We start from the raw sequence: 10204 nt of genomic DNA, 5'->3' as shown, positions 1-10204 counted from the left end.
ACCCTGCTGAAGACACACATATGGCTCTCCGAGTTTGTGCCACGGGGTGCATCATCCATGAAGGGCTGGGGGAGCTGCTACCAGCACCACAGGGTTTACCTCTGCCCTCACACCCAACTGTTTTTTATTTACATGCTGTCACGGAAAACAAAGAACAGGAAAAGACTCCTGCCTGAGCGTTTCATAAAGGCGGCAATTTCCTCAAAACAGCTTGTTTAACCACTGGCAGCAGAGATTATTCTCCTTTTGAGTATTGACATACAGAAGGGTAACCTCCCCAGAGCAGCCTGATGGCATTTCCATCTTTGCAAGCTGAGCACGCAGGAGGGACAGCAATTACTTTACACATGGGATTAAATACTAATGAAAAAGAGAGGAGGGAGAAGGCCGTGGGCACTACTGGCCATGGCTTCCAAGCACTGGTGTTGCTCTCTTTGGAGAGGGACCATGCGAGACTTGGGCTCCAGGGCCACATGTGGGAGGTGTTTCAAGCCAGCCACATCACTCTGCACTTTATCCCTTGAAAGCCACAAGTGTCCTCAGAGGTCAGGCACCAAAGCGGGTAGGAAGGACAGGGGTAGCAATTTGAGGCTTTGTGCATCTGCAGCAGCTCAAAGCACTATTAAAGAAGCAGGGATGAGGCAAGGATGGAGAGAGCTAAGATGGCTCCAGAACTCTGCAGAAGTTGATTAGCAAAGATCACCACCAGTTCCAGGTCAGAAAAATAACCAAGCAGCTCAGGCCTCTGACAGCGAAGCAAGGAAAGTTACTGTGATGCTCAAACAGCATTTGAGCCTTACATACGGTCAGGTAGACCTCTTCCAGTCATTAACAGTAAATGCTGTAAACTAGTCTGGCCCAAAAATAAAAAATGATGGTTACTGTAAACTGGAGAGCAGCTGGAAAAAACTTGGCTCCTCCAAACAGAGACCAGTGGACATCAGTTAATAGCACCCATGTATGGTTATGGTCCACAATGAACACTCATTAAGTGCAGTTTACATTTCAGATATTTTATAATAAACTTGACAAATCTAATCTTCCTGTTTGTGATTCATTTGAAAGTTACTCATTTTGCAAGCATCCAAACCAGTTCATGCATAAGCATCTGCCCACTCCATGCCCTGTTTAAGCTACTCTTTGTTACAGGCACTGGTGTCACGAGGTCCTTTGTGCACTGGGTTACTGATTTTCTCTGACATAGTTCCACACAATAAATCAAGACAGAGGTTTTAATAGAAGTTCCTCCCCTTTAAAAAAAAAAAACAAACACAGATGACTTTTGACAGTTAAGTAGCATCTGACTAAAGAGTTTGAGCAGCAAGTGTCAAAAGCTGAAGACACTCAACTGCTTGGGACTCTCTGGGTTTCCTTAGACTCTGGTTATACGTGACTATCTCAATTTGCAACTAAAAGTTAATAACCTGACACAAAGGAAACTCGGAAGCATAACCCTTAAATAACCTAAAGTTTCAAATCAGAAAAGGTCAGGAACCAAAGCATTAAATGAAATAATATCAGGGAACTGAAACAGCTATGCTGCCTGGTGGCCTCCGATTCAGACGTCCTGTGAATCGCCATCACCCAGCCCTCTTCAAGCACAGCTCACTGCCGATACTCAATTTAATTATTTTGTTTGTTTCTAACTAATTTGTTTTTATTTCCTTTCAACCTCCTTTGTGAGCTACTCCACCAGCATGCTTTAGTGAAGGCTCTAGTTGAAAATAAGAGCTGAGGCTGGCGTCCAGGAAAAAAAAAAGTGGGTTTTTAGGAGCATAATGTAGCGTAACAGTGATTTTCAAAGCCAAGAAGGGCTTAAAATTTTAGCCATTCTTAAGTTTAGACTTATGTGCTGATCAATCTGATCAGAAAACCGAAACGTTTTAGCCAAGACCTTGAGCCCTGTGCCAAGTAACAGCCGGGCGAAGCTGCACGGAGACGACCACGAGGACGGAGCTGGCGGCTGATCCCAGCCAGCTCCCAGGAGCAACGCGCAGGTGCGGGTCCGCAGCGTCCCCCGCAGCTTGCCCTCGGCTTTGGCATACCCGTGCGGTTAGAAAGACAAGACCTCCTGGCTCATCTCCAGTCCTTTTCTTCCGGCTGTTTTTCGCTTGTGCGACTGGCGCCGGTGCCTGTACGGGCGCAGAGCTGTTCAGCTGCAATCGCTCTGGGACTGGTTACAGCCTTTAAACTGCCAGTTCCTCAGACCAGGGACTGGTTACTCTTCACACGCACGATATGCTCTGGCAGCTGCACGTCGATAGTAGCATCAAAACAAAGTGAGCTGGAAGCAACCCTTCTGTCTACTCCGCAGATGTTGAGCAAGAAAACTGTTGCAACACAGTTTGCACAATCCTCTTGCTGTGGGATGCAATGAGGAATGTTCCTTGGAAAGCTCAGGGTCCTCCCATGCTTCACGGGAGCAGAAACTGGCTGTGGAAAGGGTTGGTGTGCTAGCAAAGGACGTGCCTGCAGTCCCCACCTCCCCTACGCTGGACACCCCTGTCAATGCCCCCCCCCCAATATAAGGAGCAGCTATTCTATTCCTAGCTGGCAGGGAAATGGAGAGCTTGCAATGTCTTTGGGTTTTTTTCCTGTTGTAGCAATCCCTAATACTACCTACACTATAGTATCACAACTCCATGAGGGACAGATTACAAACCCTAATGAAGTTCTTTGAAATTCAGGTGTCTTTAGCATCTGGCACCTGAAACTGCTTCTGGTCATACCTCTGTGAAAAGTGGTTATCTCCAATAATGTGAAGTTTCTTTAAAGAGATTAAAAATACTAGTGATTCCCAGGACTTTTTAGCTACGAAGACTGCTGTCATCCCAACCTACCTCCTCAAGCGCCACTGCTCATGGCCAACGTGGCTGCAAACAGTCCTTGCAGAGCACGATGGCACAGGGTGGAGGTAGGGGAACCCGGGGCTTTCGTAAGAAAGCCGACATCTGAGTGGCAGCCTAAGTTTATTTGGAAACACATGACGCCCATTTGTACTGGTGCTAATATTGTCCATTGGCTTTAAACGACTCCAGGCTGTGGGTGTCAGCACCGCAGGGTGGAAAAAGTGAAGAGCAATCAGCTGCTTTCCCAGGCTTTGTTTTTTTACCCCACCAAGCCAGCCTGTCTCTTCCTCTGCCCCAGCACCCTCCCAGCATCCTCCCAACATCCCTCTCTGCATCCTCCTTCAACTGACTGCGAACATGAAGGTCTTAAGCAGAGATTAAAGGCGATGCATTGGTACAGATCCCGACACCTGCCTTGCACCTGGGTATTGGGGGCAGATTAAAAAACAAATAGTGCAAAGATGCACTGAGCATTTCATAACATGGAAGAGATGGTTTCTGCCACAACGACTGCAGTCTCAACAGACAAGAAACAAGCTATTGTTCCTGCAGCTCACCAGTGTCAGGCCATGCTCCCCACCCCCTCCTATTCTCAATCTGCCATGCTTTAATAGTTCATAGCTTCTGCCCAGCTGCAATTGCTTCAAAAAGTGGGTGGTTCTGTGCAAGTTAGAGGCAAAAACATACTGAGATTATTCCAGAAGGGACAGGCTTGTGGTATAGTCAGAGATGAGGAATGTTATCTGGTTCTCTAGGTTGCACCCTTGCAAGTATGCAGTGGTTTCTTTTTATATGTTTCGCATTTTCACGTTGATGTTGCAAAGATGAGTACTGAACAAAACATCACACCTAAGGTTGACGATGTATCTTAATTTACATTTATTCATTAGGTCATACTATATGGGTTACAGCTTCTGAGTACATATACAACTTGTTCTACCACCTATTAAAATTGCTTGCTCATTGCTGTTACAAGTTCTCTTTACGACCCTTGCCAAAATGTCTGGGCTGAAGTTTTCCATGACAAGTGTCAGAGTTTTTGTTTGTTTTTGAGGAGGAAAGTATAATTTATGGATATTATTTTGTTCCTGTGAGCTCCCAGTCCTCTTTTCTAGTATGAACTTCAGCATTTAGATCTTAATCTGGAATCAAATGTTGCACAAATGGCCATTGTGTTATGGACACATCCTTCATTCTTCACAAGGAAGTCCCATTATAAAATTACTCAAATTTAAGCATTTGCATGTTGAACTACACCGGACTAGATTTGGGTAACAGTCTTCCATTGCCTGCAAGCCTCAGCACCTAGAGATACAATATCTCAGGGCTGAGCACGCTCCTGCCTGTATCACAACAGATGGGACTGGCGAGGGAGTGTCTAACTCAGCACCATCCAGTGCCAGAATACTACTTGCTTCTCAAAATAAGGCCTTCAAAATCCAAAAGTGGGCAAAAAGCAATTCTTCATCCTCAGCTGACTTTTTTCAAAAAACCTTGCCCATCTATGCTCCATCTATTACATCAGGCAAAGAACTTAGTTATCACTTTCCAAGCTTTGTTTACAAGAGGGGTTGGAGTTACGCATGTCCAAGTTTCTATTTAAGATTGGGATTTTATGCACAACTTCATAAAATTCAGTATGTTTCACATTAAAAAATTGCAATGTTCTTAAATTGTATCATCTAGGAAAAAAATAGTATTTTGAATTTGCCAAAATATAAAGGGTCATCATAAAACTCTGCAATGCCTCTATTTCATAGAACAGTCACGTAACCCAGTACGTCGCAACTTTGTCCAAGGACACAAATGCATCTTAAAATTTAACAGGGATATGTTACATACAATAGATACAAAATATGTTCAGAGCACTCTAAAACTATAGCAGTAGGGAAATGACATCATTAGTTTGACAAGGTGCACACGAGCTTCCTGAAGGAAGCAAATGAAAAACCCACAGGAAAAGCAATCCTTCCTTCCTCTGACAGTGCATTTCCCCTCTGGATGTCTGCTTACTGTGTTCACAAATAAAGGTTCCTTTAAAAGTTGCATTCTACTTTGCTGATTACTCTTCCATTTCACCTTATGCCTACCAATAAACACACACACATATAAATAAAATATATTACCACTGCTTTGAACACCAGTGCCTCCACCTACAGAGTCTTCATCAGGGGCATTAAAGATTAAGATCGTAGCACTTAGTTTTTGCTTCCTAAAAAAATCAGAGTTTCGTAAAGAAGTCAAGTTGGAAGAGTGGTGAAATGACAAGGACAGAAAAAAACAACGCACACATATAAAAAAACAAAGGGATGGTGGAAAGCACATGGAAAGATTTGTTTTACAGTCAGTGAGGTTTTCATGCTGCACCAGCTCCTAAGGTTTGCTCTTTCCATTAATTTTTGTATCATCCGTACAGTACTAGCAGACTGGCCTTACACATCCATGGTAGAAAAGAAGCTAAAAGAGGTATACTTTTGAAGCTATACTTAGTTCAGACAGGAAGCAGCCAGTTAAAGGCTTGGAAAAGTAGTGAATATCCAGTTTTAAAAACAGGGCTTGAAAAGGAAGATCTGCATTGACCAACTTCCAACTATAAAGAGAAAAAACCTGACTGACAGATGAAAAAGATATATTAAAATTGTGACAATTAACTGAAAGGAAGTAGCACAAAACCCAAAAGAAACATAGGAAACGTGATCAGCCACACAAAACAAGAGCAGTAAAATCGACATACATCCTGCTTCGTACAAACAGATACAGCCGTGGAAAATTTCATCAGCGCGGGCAGTCCAGCTGTGCATCAGCAAGCACGTTGCGGAGCACCTCTGCACGGCGAACACCCCGTTTGACGGCAAACCGCTGGGCATTATCCAAAAACAACACTCTCCTGCCAGCTGGGAAACAAAACAGGCCTGATCCTGCAGCAGCCCTTAGCTAAAAGTAAAACTAAACTCCTCTCCCTCATCGTCCGACATAGGAGCTTGCACATTCCAGTCTGAAACTTGGATAATTGCAGGCTTTACTCTCCGAACACTTGCTGTGCTGGATTAAAATGGCGAATAACGGTACGGATTCTCATGGACGCTCAGTACTGAGTTTAATTATGTCATAATAAGACTTTAACGATACATGATCACACATCCAGGAGAAGCTCTGAATGGTTCCTGACTGCTGCTCCATCTCCGCAGCCAAAGGGAATTAACAACAGGGATTAACTGGCCCCGCTGAAGTTACCCAGGGCTCTGGAAGTGACACAGATAGGGAAAAAACCCACCAGCACTGGAGAGAAACACCAAGTTCAATAGCCATTATGTTCATAGCCATCGATTTCCAAGAGGCCTAACCCAGATTTTAGTCATCCGTAGCAACACAAAACCTGAAAATGGGCTTGCCTTACTCTCAGGCTTTTAAACAGTTTCAGAGTATTTCCCATGACTTTCCAGTACTAGAAAGTAATTTAGTTGCAACTTTTGGGACAGAGCTTTTGACCGATGGCAGAGGGGTAACTATGGCTCCCCTGACCTGCTGGCAGGTGGAGATCCACCGCCCACACAACAGTCCAGGAAAGCTCTTCGCCCAGAAGGCACATTAGGTAAACTTACAAATTTACACCTAAAAGCTGAAGGGCAGTCTACACGCAATACCATTTATTTAGCGAAAGAGTGACAGGACCAAGTGGGTTCTTCCATACTTCTGCCTGAGATTTCTGGGTGCTGCGACACAACGTGGAAGTTAGGTGTCAACAAAGTGTCAGCTGGAAGTCCTGCTTGGTCTCAAGACCCAGCATTTCATCACCACTAACATCAAGCAGCTGCATCTCCTGGGTTTCGGAAGGGTTTCCTTTCAAGTGGTCAAACCAGAGCAACTAGCGAAAGTCACTCTTGCTGCAGACTGCTGGGACTGAACCGATTCAGGCCGCTGGTTTCCCCGGCTGTGCTCTCCCCTGACAGCAAATGGGCTTTTGCTGCCTTCAGCTTCCAGCTTTACGCATGATGTGAACATTGCTGATCCACCACAGTTAGAATTCGTATTATTTTTGAGGGTGTCACCGTTTCTGGTTGTCTTCATTCAGAAGAGCTTCGAGCCAGTTTCACCCCTTCTGTATCTTTTCTTTCACTCTTCGTCTATTTTGAGACAATAAAAGCAGGAAATTACATATATGCTCCATGTTCCACGTTTTGTGCAACAGATTCTCAGGCTCTAATGAGGTTAAGTGGAAAAACAGTATTTTCTATGGGAAGTTAGAAGTTTGCCAAAATCCCTTAAGCTGGTCATGAGAAGATGTATGTTGCACTTCAGTCAAATTAATCACTTAGGTTTAAAAATCTGAATCAAAGAATTTCTCACAACAATTCACTGCTAATCCCACCTGAACTACAAGAGCAAATTACTCAACTGCCTTTAAATATTTTTAAGGACCAGACTCCTATGCCAAAGTGCTTCTCAAGATGCACTGTGATCTCCCCATGTAACTGTCATAGTGCAAAAAAGGAATATTCAAAGAGCAGAATATCTCCCACCGGAGTAAAGAAAATTGGGGAATCCTCCTGTTTTTACCGAGCATTCATACAATCTACCCAGATGATCTGTCACGGTTTTAGCATTCCTTTTTATTTTGGCAAGAACAAAAAAGCCATTGTGCGGGGGAGAATCAGAAAAACTTAGAGAGTCTGGGTTTTGGCGGTGTGGATGCCAGTTCCCAACACAGGCAGGCGCATGTGGTCGTGCTCCCTCAGCAGTGGGTGTAACTTCTTTGACTACTGCCAAATTCTGTGGACACCTGACACTTTGACATCTCTGTCCTGCTGTCACCTTGGGTAGAACGGCCAATGAACGGAGGGAATCAGTACACACACCCTTCTTCCTAAGGGAAACAAATGAAAACCCCAGCTTGTCAAGACTTTCTGGACCCCTCTGCCCCAGCCTGGTTTGAGGCCAGCCACTTTTGCAGAGTGCCCGTTCTCAAGGGGATGAATTCATCTCTCAGTTCGCTGATTGCAGAAATTTTGGTTCAAAGTTTTCAGAGTTGAAATCCAGCCCATTCAGGTATCTGCTTGCTGTGGTTTAACCCGGCAGGCAGCCAAGCACCACGCAGCCGCTTGTTCACTCCCCACACCTCCGGTGGGATGGGGGAGAGAATCGAAAAAAAGGTAAAATTCATGGATTGAAATAAAGACAGTTTAATAGAACAGAAAAGGGAAAATAATAATAGTAATAATGATGATAGAATATACAAAATGAGTGATGCACAGTTCAATTGCTCACTACCCACCAACCGAAGTCCAGCCAGTCCCCGAGCAGCGACTGCCCCGAACAACACAACTCCTCCCAGTTTATATGCTGAGCACGACATCATATGGTATGGAATACCCCTTTGGCCACTTGGCTCAGCTGTCCTGGCTATGCTCCCTCCCAGCTTCTTGTGCACCTGGCAGAACACGGGAAGCTGAAAAGTCCTTGACTCAGTGTAAGCACTACTTAGCAACAACTAAAACATCAGTGTGTTATCAACATTGTTCTCATCCTAAATCCAAAACACAGCACTACACCAGCTACTAGGAAGAAAATGAATTCTATCCCAGCTGAAACCAGGACACTGCTGAATTGCAGTGCAAGGAACTCAGATTCAGAAGTTGCGGTCTCCAGTTCCCCAAACGGTTATGCCATGGCATCTGTTCAGTTTATACTGAAAAATACTAGGTACGAAGACCATACACACCCGAAGTAGTCTCTTATTACTACATTAAAATCCGTTTCCATTGTATTGTCCATGTCAAAACACACACCAGTTCATCCTGAACACATCCATGCATTATTCTTCTTGAAGGGCACAGAGCTTACTAGTACTCAGGGGACTGTACAAACCTTTAAGGAACACTATTTTTGCTGCACCTACTCCTGAGTTTTACCATTTCACCCACAGTCATTAAATTCTTGCTGTGCACAGGACATTGTACAGCATTAGCTGCCTGCTGTTTACTAAGTACTTGTGATAAAAACGCAGTCATTCTATGTCAAACTACATTAGACTCTGGTAAAAAGAGCACAAAATTTTAAAAAACTTGTTCCCAGAGCCAAGCTCAAAGTGCACCAGTTTAATACCACTGGCTGAAGTTCTGATATAAGTTAATGCCTGTAACAGCCAAGATTAAAACCAGCAAGGCAGGCTTCTCACATGTTTATCTGAAGCATTTGATAGCTCCTGTTTACAGGCTATTTCCATTGCTTGCCCTGAATGGTGAGTTTTTCAGCAGCTGTGTATCTTTGACACACACAAAAAAAGTTGACAAAACGCCAGAAGAATTTAAAACAGTGCAACACCTTGCAAAGAGTCTGGACAGAAAGCTTCAGGTTGTCTTTAACCTCTTCTACGCCGTTACAACTGCATTTTCTAGGTTCAAAATATAATTCCTATTTAAACAGACAACTGAGGAGAAAAAAGTCCAAGTAACATATTTGGTAAATACTTCTATCTGAAGCCTAAAGGGAGTCCTATTCTGAGGATGGGGTGCAAAATCAGGGACTGTGGTCTTTATAAAACAGTAGGTAAAACAGTGAGCAATGCCAGTTTGCAAGCGTTTCATAGGAAAACCATAACACAGTGGAAACCGTTAACCAAAGCATCCTCCCTAGCAGAAGTGAAATCACTCATTTCATCAGACCCAGTACGCGGCTGTGCCTCCACTGTGAACACTACCATGAAGTGCCCTGAACCTGAGCAGTGCCTGGAAGCACGGACGGCAAATTGCACCTATCATCACATACGAAGACAATAACCCCACAGAAACAACTGACTAGTAAAGGCTGGGGACCAGTCAACTCTGTCCTCTGCTCCAAATCCAACGCAGAGCTGCGAGAGCAAAGAGACACAAGCAACAAGCGCCAGCAGCCAACTGCCGCAGGAGAAGTATGTGCCTTCGTTCCACAGCTGTTTTTCGCTAACAGCCACCCGTCCCTCCGCCGGCAGCCGGGAAAGCGCTGCTTGGGAGGACGGGGGAGAAAGGGATTTATTGATAAGAAAAAGGAGCAGGGTGATGCAAGGATGCGCCCTCGAAGGGGCTGCGAGGCCCGCGGGGGTGGGTGGGTAGATGGATGGGTGGATGGATAGGTAGTGCACGGATAGATAGGTAGTTAGATGGACAGGTAGGCCCGTCCCTCCGCCGGCAGCCGGGAAAGCGCTGCTTGGGAGGACGGGGGAGAAAGGGATTTATTGATAAGAAAAAGGAGCAGGGTGATGCAAGGATGCGCCCTCGAAGGGGCTGCGAGGCCCGCGGGGGTGGGTGGGTAGATGGATGGGTGGATGGATAGGTAGTGCACGGATAGATAGGTAGTTAGATGGACAGGTAGGTGGGTGG

The sequence above is a fragment of the Fulmarus glacialis genome, unplaced genomic scaffold (genome assembly GCF_000690835.1).
Source record: "Fulmarus glacialis isolate BGI_N327 unplaced genomic scaffold, ASM69083v1 scaffold26069, whole genome shotgun sequence".
In the NCBI taxonomy this organism is placed as follows: Eukaryota; Metazoa; Chordata; class Aves; order Procellariiformes; family Procellariidae; genus Fulmarus; species Fulmarus glacialis.
The sequence above is the reverse complement of the archived record's forward strand: the minus strand, read 5'-3'. Positions refer to the sequence as shown.